The 17197-nt window shown below is 39.8% G+C and overlaps 1 long non-coding RNA gene across 1 annotated transcript in view; it reads left to right on the top strand.

Moving 5' to 3' along the window:
* The first annotated feature begins 513 nt into the window (after nt 1-513).
* The window catches only part of LOC140721867 (uncharacterized), a 35155-nt gene continuing 18471 nt past the window's right edge, over nt 514-17197 (top strand). The window contains exons 1-2 of the long non-coding RNA XR_012097489.1: nt 514-586; nt 1540-1707. This is a non-coding gene — a long non-coding RNA (uncharacterized lncRNA). The remainder of the gene's footprint in view (nt 587-1539; nt 1708-17197) is intronic.

Here is a 17197-nt window from a genome sequence, read left to right as displayed (position 1 = left end):
GTTCGTTTCTAAAACGTTACAGTTCGTAACACAGCTTTATAAAACTAGTTAGGCCACATCTGGAGTATTTCATACAGTTCTGGTCGCACCCATTCTCGGAAGGATGTCGGGGCTTTAGAGAGGGCGCAGAAGCGGGTTACCAGGCCTGGATTAGAGGCATGAGCTATAACGAGAGGTTGGACAAACTTGTGTTGTTTTCTCCAGAGTGGCGCAGGCTGGGGTGAGACTGGATGGACGTTTATAAGATTACGAGAGGAATAGATAGAGTGGACAGACGATATATTTTTCCTGGGGGTGAAATGTCTAATACATTTAGGGTGAGAGGAGATGTGAGTGGCAAGTTTGCTTCTTTCCACAGAGTAATGGATAGCTGGAGTCACTGCCGGGAGGGGGGGGGGGGGGGTCACGTAATCCCATTTTCCCCTCCCATTTAACTGCAGATGGGCAGCATCTGTGCGTCGCTTCCGAGGCCCCGCCCTCCGGATGATGCACCAATCACTTTGCGCATGCTCACAGTCTCCAGGCAGGCGGCGTTCTGCGGATTCGGGATCACTGTCTGTGGGCTGAAGCTATCACTTTCTCATCGGTGAGTATTGAGAGCGATCCCGAGCGGGGAGATCCGATGTTTGCCATCAGCCCCGAAATGAGGGCCAATTATTCATTTAGTACCCAGTTATCTGGGCTCGTCAGAAATGTGTTGACTTCACTGAATCTGCATTAAGCGATCCAAACCAGGAGCCCAGGCTGTCTATTTCCGCAGAACTGAAAGGGGAGTCCCGCCAACAGGTCACGTGAGGCTGTGTGCCGCAGATCTGCCCCGCCCCCCGCTTTGTGTCGCAAGATCACGTGGTGTCTTGCTAACAATGTTTACAAGAATAATCTCAGGAATGATCTGCTTTATGCATGAGGAACATTTGATGGTTCTGGACCTGTGCTCAATAGAGTTCAGAGGGACGGTGGGGGTGGTGGAGGGATGCATGGTTAAGTAAACCTACCGAATGCTGAAAAGCCTGGATACAGTGGACATGGAGAGGATGTTTCCTTTAGACGGAGAGTCTGTGAATAAAGTCTTAGAATAAAGAAACTCTTAAAACTGAGATGAGAAAAACTTTTTGGCCAAAAGATGTCTGATCTGTGGAATTTGTTGTCACGGAGGTTGGTTGAGGCTGCAATTTGGGTATATTAATGACAGAGATAAATAAATTCATGATTGTTAAGTAGTTTCGGGATTACAGGAGAAAGGCAGGAATATGATGTTGGAATAAAAATCAGCCATGGTTGAGTGGTGGGGCAGACCAGATGGATCGAATCACCTAATTCTGTTCCTGTGTCGTATGTCTTACCATGACTGAATGATGGCTCCTTCTTATCCCATATCGTTTTGTGAAATGTGAGGGACAATAAAAGATTGTTCACTGAGATCATTATACCTGCCTTCAACGTTTAAATTTCAGTGAGTTTGGTTTATAGTAACATTAAGCAGAAATGTTTGTTTCTCCTTTCTATTGTTAATGTGCTTCATTATCTTTCATGTTAAAGTTAGACCTGAGGTGAGAGATTTATTGGAAGAAAAAACCCAACTGGAAGCAAACCACGACTGAAGACAGGGGAACATCAACAAGCGAACCAGCCGGAGAATTGTGAGCATCAACTAGAGAGAACCCAGTTGACTTGGAGATTCCAGTGATTCAGTCAGGAGAAAGTTTGGTGAGTTTCATTTACTCAAACACATATCTGATACAAGATATTACATACCTGTACAAAGGAAGGTAGGAAATAGTTGGAGTGAGACTGAATGTGCCCAGAATAACCAGTTATGTGTCTGTCAGATCCAGTTGCAATCATTCCAGGTCTGGTAATGTGCTTCCAGCAGCCCAGTCCTCTCCCATTCTGTAGAAGTCGAATCTGGAAAAAGTCACTCAGAGACCATATAAATACAAACTCTTTACTCCAAGCATCTGGGGCTTACTCAGTTAGACGCTCAAACAGGAACAGTCATAGACTGTTCCCGCCCAATCTACTAACTGACTAACAATTCCCCTTACACCACAGATATATCTGTCCAGATACCCACCACACAAGACAGGCTGGAGCCAAAGTTATTTACTACATGACAGCCCCTAAAGACACATTACAAAATAGTCATAATGGCCTACACACACAGAACAGTCTGAAGGTGTCCTATCTCTACACATGAGTGTACAAGGAGATGAGGATCCTGAAACCCTAGCTAGCTTCCCTCAAGAAGAAATATGGCTCAGCATGGCTTAGCACATCTGTTGATCATCAACAGTTTCTTTCAGAAAAACAGGCTGCTATTGTTTAACAAAGTGTTAATACTTTTACATACTTTATCATTCCCTACTTTTGACCATTGCGTGATCAACAAAGCCGTAATTTTTTATAGAGAAAGCAACCCAGTACAGCATTGACTTATCAGTAGGAAGAAAGAGTGTACAACAGTTATTGTTACAATGATATGTACAATTATTAGACCATAATGCAATATCATGCCCCACATATTAACAAACAGGCCTTCAAATCCCACCACTTCGACTCTTCAGTGAACCCATGTAAATCCTGCCCTACTTTCTTGATGCTGTCAATCTCCTTGGCAGTGTGCTCGGAGAGGGATATAATGTTAGTAGACTCATCAGGGATATAGGTGCAGCATTCTGCGTCAATAATAGCACAGGTTCCCCCTTTCTGAGCTAGGATAAAATATAAAGCCATACGATTCTGTAGGACTGTTGCCGGATTGCAATCATTTCAGTGGATATTTCTGTTACTTGGGCCTGTGTTTCTGTCAGTGACCCTGCAGTATTGTGGCCAGCTCCTCAAGTGCTGTAGCCAAATTGATTATCTCTTGTGAATTCTTGGCAACTCCATATGAGAGAAAAGTGATCATCCAAAATCATTCAGTCTCAGTTATTCCTCTCCACTGCTGGGCACCTGCAAGTATGGCCAGGATTCATGTTTCCCAGTATAGGAAGTTCCGTTTGGTGGGGGCATGAGATACCATCCCTCACAACACTGACAGCCACAGTCATCTCTGACTGAACCACAGTTCCTTATCTCTCTGCCCCGGGTGTTATTTGAGAAAGCCCAGGCTGAGAGTTCCTCACTCTGGTTGAGCGGGATTACTGACATTGGAATCATAGTTTTACCATGCTGCGGAATTTCGGCACAAACCCAGCAGGCCCCTAGTTCTACCTGTTTGGCATCGGTGTGACAGAGAGACAGAAAGGTGTTAACATGGGGGCCCCCGGATGCTGGTGTGAGCCTTCTCAAAGACATAAACACTAACACCACTATCAACCAAAACATTTTCCTTTAGTCAGAGAGAGTCCTTCTACTCAGTTCCTTCAGTAGCACTTCTGCAGTCTGTTCAATGTATCCAACAAAATTGTCCCTTCAGTTTCATAGCCGTGAGAGTGGTCAGTAACACCTGATATGATCCTCTCCACTGAGGTCTGAGTTTCCCTCAATCTCAGTTCTTGGTCAGGACAAAATTCCCAGATTCTTTGAGGGGATAGTCACTCCTCTTTGCGGGGTAGTTCTCTTACTTGTAAGCCTGTCATACCTGTGAATGTAATGCTTCAAACATTTTGGTTAGTTAGCATATATATTTCCCCATCTCTTCCCTTAGGTTATGCATATCCAATTTTGCTGGTAGACTTTCTGGGAGCAATGGTGCACAAGTTTTAGGTCCCCAGGGTGTTCTCATGGGCTGTCCATAAATGATTTCAGCTGGTGACAACCCTGTTTTCCCCTGTGGGGTAATCCTCATGTGGAATTGTGCTTGCCAGGAGTGGAGTCCTGTCTCCACTGTTCGTTTGGCCAATTTAATCTTCAGAGTGCCATTGGCTGTTTCCACTATGGCAGCAGCCCATGGGTGGTGTACACAGTGGAATTATTGCCTGATAGCTAATTTGTTACATACCTCTTTGTTCACTTTCACCACCAGTGTGAGCCATTGTCAGAGCTCAGCATAAAGGGCAGGCCATACCTGGGAATTATTTCCCATAATAATACCTTCACAACAGTCATAGCAGTAATATTGGTCGTTGGAATAGCTTTAATCCATCTACTAAACACATCTATAATAACTAAGTGGTATCTATAGCAATGTACTCTAGGCAATTCAATAAAATCAACTTGTAGATGTAAAAAAGGTCTACCTGTCAAGGGAATTGTACACGGTGTGCAGGGTACAGGTTACCACCCATTTCCTCCTTTCCCAGGTGTGTACAATTATGTATATCATCGACCAATATTGGTAAAAACTGTGTAGGAACACAAACCTGTCCCACTGGGGTGATACAAAAACCTAGGTCGGGGTCTTTCTGGCACCCCATCTAGGACCACAATTTGCGCTCCTCCTCAGAGGCATCCCGTTGAAGTACATACCTCCCATATGTCTGGCAAATCTGTTCTGCTTTAGTCACGGAAGGTTGATTGACGGGAACCTGAGGGGACTAAAACTTCAGAGGATTGTGCCGCACTTTTCGCTCTCTCATCTGCTAAAGCATTGCCTTTAGTGACCCAGTTGGACATGTGGGTGTGGGCCACACATTTAATAATAGCCAAAACTTGAGGTTGCTGTAGAGCAGTGAGTAAGTTGTTTACAAACGTGACATTACTAATAGGTTGGCCAGCGGAATTCAGAAATCCCCATGTTCCCAAAGAACCCCGTAGTCATTTACAATTCCAAAAGCATAATGGGAGTCTGTGTAAACATTCGCACTTTAGTCTGTTGCTAGGATACAGGCACGAGTCAGAGCAAACAGCTCAGCCTTTTGGGCGGAGACACCTGCTTCAAAAGAGACCTGCTTACTTCATTGAGTCTCAAAAGAGACTTACTTCATTGTCCATCACTATCGCATAGCCAGAATATCATTTCCCTGTTGGATCCACAAAGGAACTTCCATCCTCATAAAACATTGCCTCGGGCTTGAGGGGATATTGCGGAATGGATGGGAGAGTCTGTCCTTCTTTCATGGTGATCCAGACAGGGGGGCAGTTGGTGCAGCCGACTTCATGGCCTGAAATTGCACAGAGCTGGGGTACAACGCCATGGGTTCGGTCAATATCAAAAGAATGTCTTGCCAGATGTCCCGCCTTCACTTCAGACTCCTTCCAATATCGGAGTTGGCCCGCAGCCAACCCTTGCCAGTCTCCCTCGGTGCTGGAGGCTTGGTTCATCAAGGTATAAGCAAGGAACCTGAGGCTCTTTGGCTTGAATCCAGGGCAAACCCTCACGGTGGTATGGGGAACCACCAGTCCTGTCTATCACCGAAGGAAATCCAGAATTTCGGCCAGTAACGCACTGCCCTCTCTTCCGTTAACCTCTCCAAACACTGTGACTGGGAACATCTGTCCTTTGAGGAGTACAAAATATTGGCTTTCCTCAGTTGACCACCCCGTAGGGTCAAAGAACCGTAGAACCATAGAACATTACAGTACAGAATCAGGCCTTTTGGCCCTTCTTGGCTGCGTCAAACCATGTGTTAAACATTTGTGTAGTACTGCAGACATACTGAGCAAACTGTGCTGGTTTATCTTTTATATCTGTGGTCTGATTCACAATCACTATCAACTCTCGAAGCTTCCAGGGTGCATACACAGGAATCACTGTGGACTGATCCTCTTCCTGCTCATGGATTGGGCAGCATTCAGGAGGGCAATTGTCTCTGTGGAGCCATTAACTCTGGGGTTTTATTGGATTGTTCCCACTCTGTCTTGGAATAATCTTCAGTATCTTCAGTGGCTCGGGTGTGCCACTGTTTCACCTGAGTGGCCACCGTATCTGAGCACTGGGAGGATTGTGGTTCAGGAGCACTGGGTGCACTTGGCTCCTGATAAGGTGGAGGGAGTACGATAGGTGCCCACTCCTCATCATTGTCACTGTCCTCAAACAGGGTCGGTATGCCAGACATGGGTTCGGGATCCCTTGTTTCCCTATCAGTTCAAATTTCAGACACACATTCCAGTCCTGCTCTCCTATCTAGGCCGGCCTTGATTTGCTTACATTGTTTTTCCTGCTGTCATTTTCGGCACCCATCCACTCATTCACACTATCATGCTTTCATGCTTTTAGTGTCTCCCAACCTTTGGCATTCCTTCTGCAGTACATACCTCTATCCTTTTGTCACATGCATTATTCCTCCAACTTGCTAATAGCATACTGTTCCACTTTGCATCTGCCTTATCTTTCCAATCCCATTTCAATAATTTGCACTTCTTTCCACAGTTCTTTTTACATATCTAATTTATTGCTTGCTCACATGAGGTAATATCCCAGTTTCCCCCCACACCCCCCAGTGGCCACATTTTGTTCCCCAATTACTTATTCTGTGCAACATTCGCAAATCTTTTTCCTTGTCTGGAAAACTCTCACACATATTGTGTAGGGCTGCTCCTGGCCCACTTGTATCAATCGACTGCAATTGACCCATGTTCTCTATGTAATTTACCCGGCACAAAGCCTCCTGCTCAATTAAAAGTGGTGTGATACTTGTAATTTCATTTCATTTAAAAATCTTTTTTATTAATTATGTTGAAGATCAACAAAAAAAGATATATTAAGGCAATATGTCATTATGTACAATAAAGAATTAAATTAACAAATAACTGATTAACAAAGCTAAGCAATATATCAATAACAAAAAGAAAAAATAAAATGTGAAGAATATTTTTTGAAAGAAAAAAGAAGGAAAAAAAGGAACCCCTAATAACTAACTAACTGAAAAAAAACACAGGAAAAACCCATTGGGAGCACAACCCCGGAGTTCCATCATACAAGCTTCCATAATAAAACAACAGCAATCCGCCAACTCACGTCCATTTAAAGAAAAATCGGAAGGAAACAATATTAATTAACTCAAATCAGATGATAGTAGTGGACGAATGAACCCCAGCTTTGTCAAAATCAAATCGAAGGATCAAAAGTTTGACTTCTGATTTTCTCCAAACTAAGACATAGCATCTCCTGAGAAAACCATCATATCAAAGTTGGAGCAGAAGCATTTTTTCATTTCAACAAAATAGCCCTTCTGGCCAATAATGTAACATATTGGTCTGATGGAGAAATATTGAGGGATTATACCAAATAGAACTATAAATTTATTAGGTTGTAAATTATTTTTTAAAACTTTAGAAATTGTAGAGACAATAGACTTCCAAAAATGTTTCAGTACAGAACACGACCAAAACATATGTGTCAATGTGGCTGTCTCGGTTTTACATTTATCACACTGACTATCAACATTAGGAAACATTTAAGACAGTCTCTCCTTTGTCAAATAGTAATGATGTGCAATTTTAAATTGAATTAAAGAGTGACTGGCACAAATTGAAGAAGAGTTAACCAACTTCAAAATCTCCAACCAATCTTCTGTTATCAAGGTCATGTTAAGCTCTCTCTCCCAATTTTTCTTAATCTTAAGTGAAGGGCAATTGTGCTGTTGTAACAATAAATTATAAATTTTCCCAATAAAACTCTTCACTAAAGGATTCATTTTTAAAATAATATCTAACAGGTCATAATCCTGTATATATGGACAATTACTTAATTATTTTTGTAAGAAGTGTCTGACTTGAAGATATTGCAGGAAGTGTGATTACGAGAGAGAGTATTTAGTTACTAATTTCTCAAAAGACATCAATCAACCATCTTGGAACAGATCCGTGAAAGAATAAACTCCTTTATTCCCCAAACAAGAAAGGTAGGATCACTTAATGAAGGTTTAAGTAAATAATTTTGATAAATTAAACCAAAAAGTTTAAATTTTTTGAGACTAAAAAAATTACAAAACTGGAACCAAATTCCTAATGACTGCTTAATCACAGAGTATAAATTTAAATTAGTAATCTTGGCCAGTTGTACAGGTAGAAAATCTCGTAATAATGAGGTGAAGTGAAACTGTTTCACAGCATTCAATTCCAAATCAGCCCAAGGTGGTCGTTCATTTCTGTCAGCCCAATATAACCAAAAACACATGTAACTTATATTAACAGCTCAATAATACATTCTTAAATTAGGCAAAGCAAGACCTCCATCTTCTTTTGATTCTTGTAAATTATATTTACCAATTCTTGGTCTGTTATTATTCCAAACAAAAGATGAAATAATAGTGTCAACCTGATCAAAAAACTTCTTAGTTAAAAAATAGGGTTATTTTGAAATGCATATAAAAATCTTGGTAAAATCATCATTTTAACTACATGAATTTGGCCGGCTAGTGAAATTGCAAGTAGATTCCAACTGCAAAATAATTCCTTCATAAAATCCACTAAAGGAACCAAATTAGCTTTATAAAGGTCTTTATGATTTTTAGTAATAATAATACCTGAATATTTAAATGAGTCTGTAACTCTAAAAGGAATGTCATCATACATAAAAGCAGAATAATTTACAGGAAATAATTCACTTTTATGAAGGTTTAGTTTATGTCTCGAAAACTTTCTAAAATCATTTAGTAGTTTTAATAAACTAGGAATAAATTCTTCATGATTCAAAATATAACCTAAGAGATCTTTAGCATAAAGGGAGATCTTATGAACAGTTCCATTTAAGAGAATTCCATGAATATCTTTAGCTTCATGAAGTGCAATAGCAAGGGTTCCAGCACCAAATTAAATAACAAAGGACTTAACAGACATCCATGTCTCATACCCCACAAGAGTCGGAAAAAAGATCTGCAATTATTAGAAATAACAGTAGCAATAGGGCTTTTATATATCATTCTATTCCACTTATTAAAATTAATACCAAAGTCAAATTTCTCTAAAACATTAAATAAGTATTTCCATTCAACTCTGTCAAATGCCTTTTCAGCATCAAGAGAGACAACACATTGGGGAGTCTTAGAAAAGGATGAATATATAACATTTAACAGTCTCCGAACGTTAGAGAAGGAATAACAGCCTTTTACAAAACCTGTTTGGTCTTGAGATATAATTTTAGCTGGTTATTCTCCAGCCGATTGGCCATTATTTTTGAGAGAATTTTATCATCCACACTTAATAATGAAATAGGTCTAGATGAAGCACAGTCAGTAGAATCTTTATCTTTCTTAAGAATTAAAGAAATAGAAGCTTCATAAAATGTAGAAGGTATCTCTCCTATGAAAAATGAATCTTTAAGCATTTCCAACATATATGAAGAGAGCAATTTTTCAAATTTTTTATAAAATCCTACAGAATAACCATCCAGTCCAGGAGTTTTACCAGACTGCATTGAAAAAATGGCTTTCTGAATTTCACTTTCAGTAATAGGAGCATCAAGAGTTTGTTGATCTTCAACAGAAATTCAAGGAAAATCGATCTTTTGTAAAAAGGCATTCGTTTTAGAAGAATCAACTGGAAACTGAAATTTATAAAGTTCAATATAAAAGTCTTATACAATTTTATTAATATCTTCATAATTGCATGCTAAACTACCATCTTTCTTAAGAATTTTAAAAATTTGTCTTTTAGCTCTAGCTGCTTTCAATTGAGATGTTAATAGCTTATTATTTTTATCTCCAAACACATAAAATTGACTTTTCAATTTAAACAAATTTCTTTCAATAGTATAAGTTAATAATGAATTATGTTGTGATTGGAATTCAATTCTTTGTTTGAATAAATCAATGTTAGGAGAAATTGCATAAATATTATTCAAGTCTTTAATTTGTTTGGAAATCTTAACTAACTGTTTTTGTCTGTTTCTTAAGCTTAGCTGAATAGGAGATTATCTGACCACGCAAATATGCTTTAAATGTATCCCATATAATCAATTTCAACACATCTCCCATATTATTAAAAAGAAAAAAAGTCTTTTATCTGAGTCTCAATAAATTTGACAAAGTCTGGACTTTGTAATAAATTTTCTGGAAAATGCCAAGGCAAATTTGCAATAACGACATCATTCAATTCAAAAGCTATGCTCAAAGGCGCATGATCCGAGAGAGCTATAGCATCATATTCTCATTATGGACTTTGGACAAAAATCGGGGATCAGCTATAAAGTAATCGATTCTGGAACATTTTTTTGTGTAAATTTGGAAAAAAAGAATAATCTCTATCATTAGGATGTAAATTAGGATGTAGTGAGATGCTGAAGATGTTCTATAGGTCAGTTGTGGAGAGCGCCCTCTTCTTTGTGGTGGCGTGTTGGGGAGGAAGCATTAAGAAGAGGGACGCCTCACGTCTTAATAAGCTGGTAAGGAAGGCGGGCTCTGTCGTGGGCAAAGTACTGGAGAGTTTAACATCGGTAGCTGAGCGAAGGGCGCTGAGTAGGCTACGGTCAATTATGGATAACTCTGAACATCCTCTACATAGCACCATCCAGAGACAGAGAAGCAGTTTCAGCGACAGGTTACTATCGATGCAATGCTCCTCAGACAGGATGAAGAGGTTAATACTCCCCAATGCCATTAGGCTTTACAATTCTACCGCCAGGACTTAAGAACTTTCTAAAGCTATTATTAATGCTTTTTGAGATGGTGATTTAGATGCATATCATATTTTTTTTTACTGAGTTAAGTATTGTATGTAATTAGTTTTGCTACAACAAGTGTATGGGACATTGGAAAAAAGTTGAATTTCCCCATGGGGATGAATAAAGTATCTATCTATCTATCTATCTATCTAAATGTCTCCAAATTTCAACCAGGCCAAAATCAATTAAAAAAAGAGTTAATAAGTGATACAGAAAAACTCAGAAGCCACTGATTGGTTGAACTCTTGTCAATCAAAGGATTTAAACAACAGTTGTATCACCACCAACATTAACAACATATATTCATTTAAATCTGGCAATAAATCAAATACATTTTTTAAAAAAGAAGGATCATCTACATTAGGTCCATATAGTTTAACCAGAACATTTTTTCAATTACAAATTCTTCCTTTAATAATTATAAATCTACCATTAGTACACACTGTCTTCTTGGATAAATAAAATATTAGATTTAATAAAAATAGATACACCCTTTGTTTTATTTTGATATCATGAAATTGAAGGCCCATTCATATTTTGAAACATCTATTTTGATCGCCCGTTTTAGTATGCGTTTCTTGAGCAAAAATTATATCAGGTTGGAATCAATTAATGATTTTGAAAGTCTTCTTTCGCTTAATAGGATGATTCCAACTTATAACGTTTATCTGTTTAGTTACCATTAAAAAATTATTTTATTTAACACACAAATACATGTACACCAGCGCAGGCTAATCAAAACTGGCTGCGATAAGTATAACCGAGTACAAAGCATGCATGCTCCGGAACTCCGTAATGGGAAAAAAAATTATAAAAAAGAAAACTAAAGTTAATCTTACAGTTAATCGTATGAATCAAAACTAACCCCAATCCTCCCACCACACCAAAAGCCCGAAATTCAGCAAAAAAAGCCGAAATGCATCCCCATAGAGTAAAAAAGAGAGAGACTTTGTAAGCTGCCCATTTTATCAGAATGGTTTTAAAAAGCTTTCCTTAATTCCTCCCCCCATTACAAAAGAAAACATATGGCCCTAAAATAGAAAAGCCCTGCAGAAGAAAAAAAAATATTTTGCTAAATATAAAAAGCCAAACACTACAAAGCAAAACACCACCCTATCAAGTCATGTTAACTGGTTCTTATACCCACTTACAGCCCTTGCTTCTAACTGATATAGCTGCAATTTAAATATCAATTTACTTTGATGCCTTCCATTGCTTTACAGTGTATTATTGTGCTGGGAAATTGGACACTGGGTGAGGCTGAGTAATCATTAAAACATGGAACAGATTCCCAGCTGAAATGGCTAATACAAGAGGGCATAATTTTACTGTGATCAGAGGAAAGTATAGGGATCTCAGAGATTTTTTTTCATAGACCAGTGTGTGTGTGGAAAGATCTGCCATGAGTAGTCACAGAGGCAGACACAATAAGGACACTTATGAGACTCCGAGATAGGCTCATAATGAAAGACGAATGGAATTCTCTTCAGGATGGAAGCATTAGATTAATCATGAAGTAGATTGAAAGGTAAGCAGAGCATCATGGGCCAAAGGGCCTGCACTGTGCAGTATTTCTCCACAACATCTGGCTCCCCATATCCAGCATGAAAGTTCAGAGAAACAAAAATGTTTATACTTAATCCTTAAAAATCATGCTGGGGAATGCAGAAACAATCTCCAAAGACACCAAAACAATAAAATTAAACAAAGAGAAAAATGCCTATGTAATCTCTAGTGAAGAAAAATCAGCACCATTTTCCATTTAACTGACATGCCCAATGAAAAACTGCTTTTAGAAAAAACTAATTATCTCTCTACTAAGCACTCCCAACTAAGTATATATCAGAAAAGGTCCTTATGAACTATGGAAACTATCACTGAATTAACGATAAAAAGGAGGATAAAAAACAAATAATCAAACAATCTGTCCATTGTGTTAATTCGCTCAGTAGACCAAACAGATTTCGGGAATCTCTTTCATCATTCACATCAAAAAGTTCACAACTTCTTTAAATGGTTGATCGATCAAAGGACATCTTAAGCAAATCAGAAATCTTCAAAGCTAATCTTATAGACAGTAGACAGTAGGTGCAGGAGTAGGCCATTCGGTCCTTCTATCCAGCACCACCATTTACTGTGATCATTGCTGATCATACACAATCAGTACCCCATTCCTGCCCTCTCCCCATGTCCCTTGACCCCGCTAAGAGCTAAGAGCTAAGAGCTCTATCTAACTCTCTCTTGAAAGCATCCAGAGACTTGGCCTCCACTGCCTTCTGGGGCAGAGCATTCCACATATCCACTACTCGCTGGGTAAAAAAGTTTTTCCGCATCTCTGTTCTAAATGGCCTACCCCTTATTCTTAAACTGTGGCTTCTAGTTCTGGACTCACCCATCAGCGGGAACATGCTTCCTGCCTCCAGCGTGTCCAATCCCTTAATAATCTTATATGTTTCAATCAGATCACCCCTCATCCTTCTAAATTCCGGTGTAGACAAGCCCAGTTGCTCCAATCTTCCAACATATGACAGTCCCGCCATTCCGGGAATTAACCTTGTTAACCTATGCTGTACTCCCTCAATAGCAAGAATGTATTTCCTCAAATTTGGAGACCAAAACTGCACACAATACTCCAGGTGGGGTCTCACCAGGGTCCTGTACAGCTGCAGAAGGACCTCTTTACTCCTATACTCAATTCCTCTTGTTATAAAGGCCAGCATGCCATTAGCTTTCTTCACTGCCTGCTGTACCTGCATGCTTGCTTTCATTGACTGATGTACAAGAACACCTAGATCTCGTTGTACTTCCCCTTTTCCTAACTTGACTCCATTTAGCTAGTAATCTGCCTTCCTGTTCTTTCCACAAAAGTGGAGAACCTCACATTTATCCACATTAAACTGCATCTGCCATATATTCACCCACTCACCTAGCCTGTCCAAGTCACCCTGCATTCTCATAACATCCTCCTGACATTTCACACTGCCACCCAGCTTTGTGTCATCAGCAAATTTGCTAATGTTACTTTTAATCCCTTCATCTAAATCATTAATGTATATTGTAAATAGCTGCGGTCCCAGCACCGAACCTTGTGGTACCCCACTGGTCACAGCCTGCCATTCTGAAAGGGACCCATTAATCACTACTCTTTGTTTCCTGTCAGCCAACTTTCAATCCATGTCAGTAATCTGTCCGCAATACCATTAGTAATTTTGCCCACTAATCTCCTATGTGGGGCTTTATCAAAGGCTTTCTGAAAGTCCAGGTACACTACATCCACTGGCTCTCCCTTGTCCACTTTCATAGTTACATCCTCAAAAAACTCCAGAAGATTAGTCAAGCATGATTTTCCCTTCGTAAATCCATGCTGACTTGGACTGATCCTTCTACTGCTATCCAAATGTGTCGTAATTTCCTCTTTTATATTTGACTCCAGCATCTTTCCCACCACTGACGTCAGGCTAACCGGTCTATAATTGCCTGTTTTCTCTTTCCCTCCTTTCTTGAAAAGTGGGACAACATTAGCCACCCTCCAATCCACAGGAATTGATCCTGAATCTATAGAACATTGGAAAATGATTACCAATGCGTCCACGGTTTCTAGAGCCACCTCCTTAAGTGCCCTGGGATACAGACCATCAGGTCCCAGGGACTTACCAGCCTTCAGACCCAACAGTCTATCCAACACTGTTTCTTGCCTAATATAAATTTCCTTCAGTTCATCCATTACCCTAGTTCCTTTGGCCACTATTACATCTTCTTTCTGAAATAATAATTATTCAGCAGACCTAAAACCATTCAAACCTCGGCTGCAACAGGAATAGTGTTAACATAATCCAATGCCTTTTTGGAGTCCAGAAAAACACGCAGAGTCGAAGCTTTGGGAAATAATTTTAATTGGGCTGGATATTGAAGTGATGGGAATATTCCCTTATCATAGGCTATCTTCATGGTTGGAACAAATTTAGACCAGAGGTCCATAACTTCCCGTGGATAATCTTCATAAAAACGAATCTCGGAACCTTTAAATATAAAATCTCTGTGTTTCCTTGCATATTTTATGATTTGGTCTTTAACTTTATAATGAAGGAAGCAGACCAAAACTGACCTTGGTTTATTCGGGACCCGAGATTTTGAATTGGCAATTCTCTGTGCTCTTTCGATGTCGGGAGGTTGCCATAAAATATCATGAAACAGAGATTGAACCAAGTTAGCAAAATAGTCTAATAAATCTCCACTCTCAGATCCTTCCTTCAATCCAACAATATGAATATTATTCCGTCGAGATCTTGCTTCCAAATCGATAATCTTATGTTGAGACCTTTCCAAGCGAGCTGAAATATCCACTATTTGGCGTTTCACTTCTATTCACTTCAGAATTCAGAGAAATAATATTTTCCTGCACAAAATGAAAACTCTCGTAACGACTTCATTTCAGAAGATGTAGCATCAAGTTTTACCATGTTGTCTATTTTCTTGTCGAGGCCCATCAGTGAAAATTCTAGATGCTCGACCCAAGCCGGTGTTTCCTCTGATTTTTTCCCATTTCCATTGCTGGATTCAGGAAGCTACTTTCCACTTCTTAAAGATTGTGACATAGTAACAACTATTCCCCACTAAGATCTGACAAGTAAAAGTTAAAAATTCCAAGTTTAAAATGGGGAAAAGGAAGAATTAATTGGAGCCACACAAATCTGTGTGTCACTCCATTAGACTGTAGGCAGAGTCTCCCCAATTTATAGTGATTTATAACAGATAGTTTGTACATGGGACAGTGAATATAACATCGAAATGCAATTGTATCAGCATGAATCAATCAGTCTGATGGCCTGGTAGAAGATGATGTTCCGGAGTCTGTTGGTCCTTTTGCCATGGTACCATTTCCTGTTTGTAGTTGTGGTGAATTTCATCCCCGATATCCTTTGGCCCTTTTTACACACCTGTCTGTGTAAATGTAATGAATAGTGGAAAGTTCACATCTACAGATGCACTGGGCTGTCTGCACCACTCTCTGCAGTTTCTTGCTATTAAGGGAAGTACAGTTCCCATACCAGGCAGTGATGCAGCCAGTCAGGATGCTCTCAGTTGTGTCCCTGTAGATAGTCCTCAGGATTTGGGGCCCCATCCTGAACATCTTCAACCATCTGAGGTGAAAGAGGTGCTGCTGTGCTCTTTCCACTACACAGCCGGTACGTACAGACAATGTGAGATCCTTGGTGATGTTTATGCCGAGGAACTTAAAGCTGTTCATCCTCTCAACCCCAGATCCATTGATGTCAATAGGGGTTAACCTGTCTCCATTCCTCCTGTAGTCCACAATCAGCTCCTTTATTTTTGTGGTAATGAGGGAGAGTTTGTTTTCTTGACACCAGTCAGATGTTGTTCAGAACTCAGATAGAGTCAGCAATCAAATGGTTGAGCATGGTGCGATGAACGTGCTGAGCTGTGTATATCACAATGCAAGAAGCATCGTAGAAAAGCCAGATGAGCTCAGGACAGGGAATTATGATATTGCAGCCATTATTGACACTTGGTTGCTCACATCAGTCTGAGAGATTTTGAGGAACAAATTTATACAGAGATCACAGACCATGCCAAGAAACAAAGGTTGATTCAGTAAGTGATTTTAACTTTCCATATATTGACTGGGACTCCCATACTGTAAAAGGACTAGATGGGGTAGAGTTTGTCAAATGTGCCCTTAAACAGTACGTAGAATTCCTGACATAGAGGTGATCCAGAACTGTTAGGAAATGATCCAGGGATGGTGACAGAAATTAGTGATCATAATGCCATGAGATTCAAAGTAAATATGGGAAAAGAGAGGTCTGGACCACGGATGAGATTCTCAATTGGAGAAAGGTCAATTTTAATGGTATCAGAAAGGATCTGACAAGTGTGCTTTGGGACAGGCTGTTTTCTGGCAAAGGAGTACTTGGTAAGTGGGAGGCCTTCAGAAGTGAAATTTTGAGGGTGTAGAGTTTGTATGTGCCTGACAAAATAAAAGTTGAATGGTAACTGGTGCAGGGAACCTGGGTTTTTAAGAGATATTGAGGCCCCGGAAATTTTGTTCCTCTAAATGCCTCAGACTGTTGGGTGCTACCAAGATTCGTTAATGACTACAATATCATGATTCCACGCACTGAGCTCATCTGACTTTTTTTTAATTGTCTTCTGTTGGTTTCCAAAAGCTTCCCAATAGCTTTTGCTCTTTTGTTTGCCCTCTCTTTGGCTTTTATGTTGGCTTTGGCTTCTCTTTTCATCCACGGTTGTGTCCTCCTGCCTTTCCAATGCTTCCACCTCATTGGGATGTATCGATCACTTAGTTCCCGAATTGCTCCCAGAAACTCCAGCCATTGCTGCTCCATTGTCCCTCCCACCTTTTCCTTCCAAACAACTTTGGCCAGCTTCTCAGTCATAGAAACATGGAGAAGTTCAGTACAGAAAAAGTCAAGTTAAGTCACTTTTTATTGTCATTTCGACTATAGCTGCTGGTACAGTACACAGTAAAAATTAGACAAAATTTTTCAGGACCATGGTGTTACATGAAACAGTACAAAATCTAGACTGGACCATGTAAAAAAACAACACAGAAAAAAAAAGCTACACTAGACTATAGACCTACCCAGGACTACAAACAGTGCAGGCATTACAATAAATAATAAACAAGACAATAGTGTAGTAAGGTTTCAGTCCAGGCTCCAGGTATTGAGG

The sequence above is a fragment of the Hemitrygon akajei genome, unplaced genomic scaffold (genome assembly GCF_048418815.1).
Source record: "Hemitrygon akajei unplaced genomic scaffold, sHemAka1.3 Scf000063, whole genome shotgun sequence".
Classification (NCBI taxonomy): domain Eukaryota; kingdom Metazoa; phylum Chordata; class Chondrichthyes; order Myliobatiformes; family Dasyatidae; genus Hemitrygon; species Hemitrygon akajei.
The sequence above is the reverse complement of the archived record's forward strand: the minus strand, read 5'-3'. Positions and strand labels throughout refer to the sequence as shown.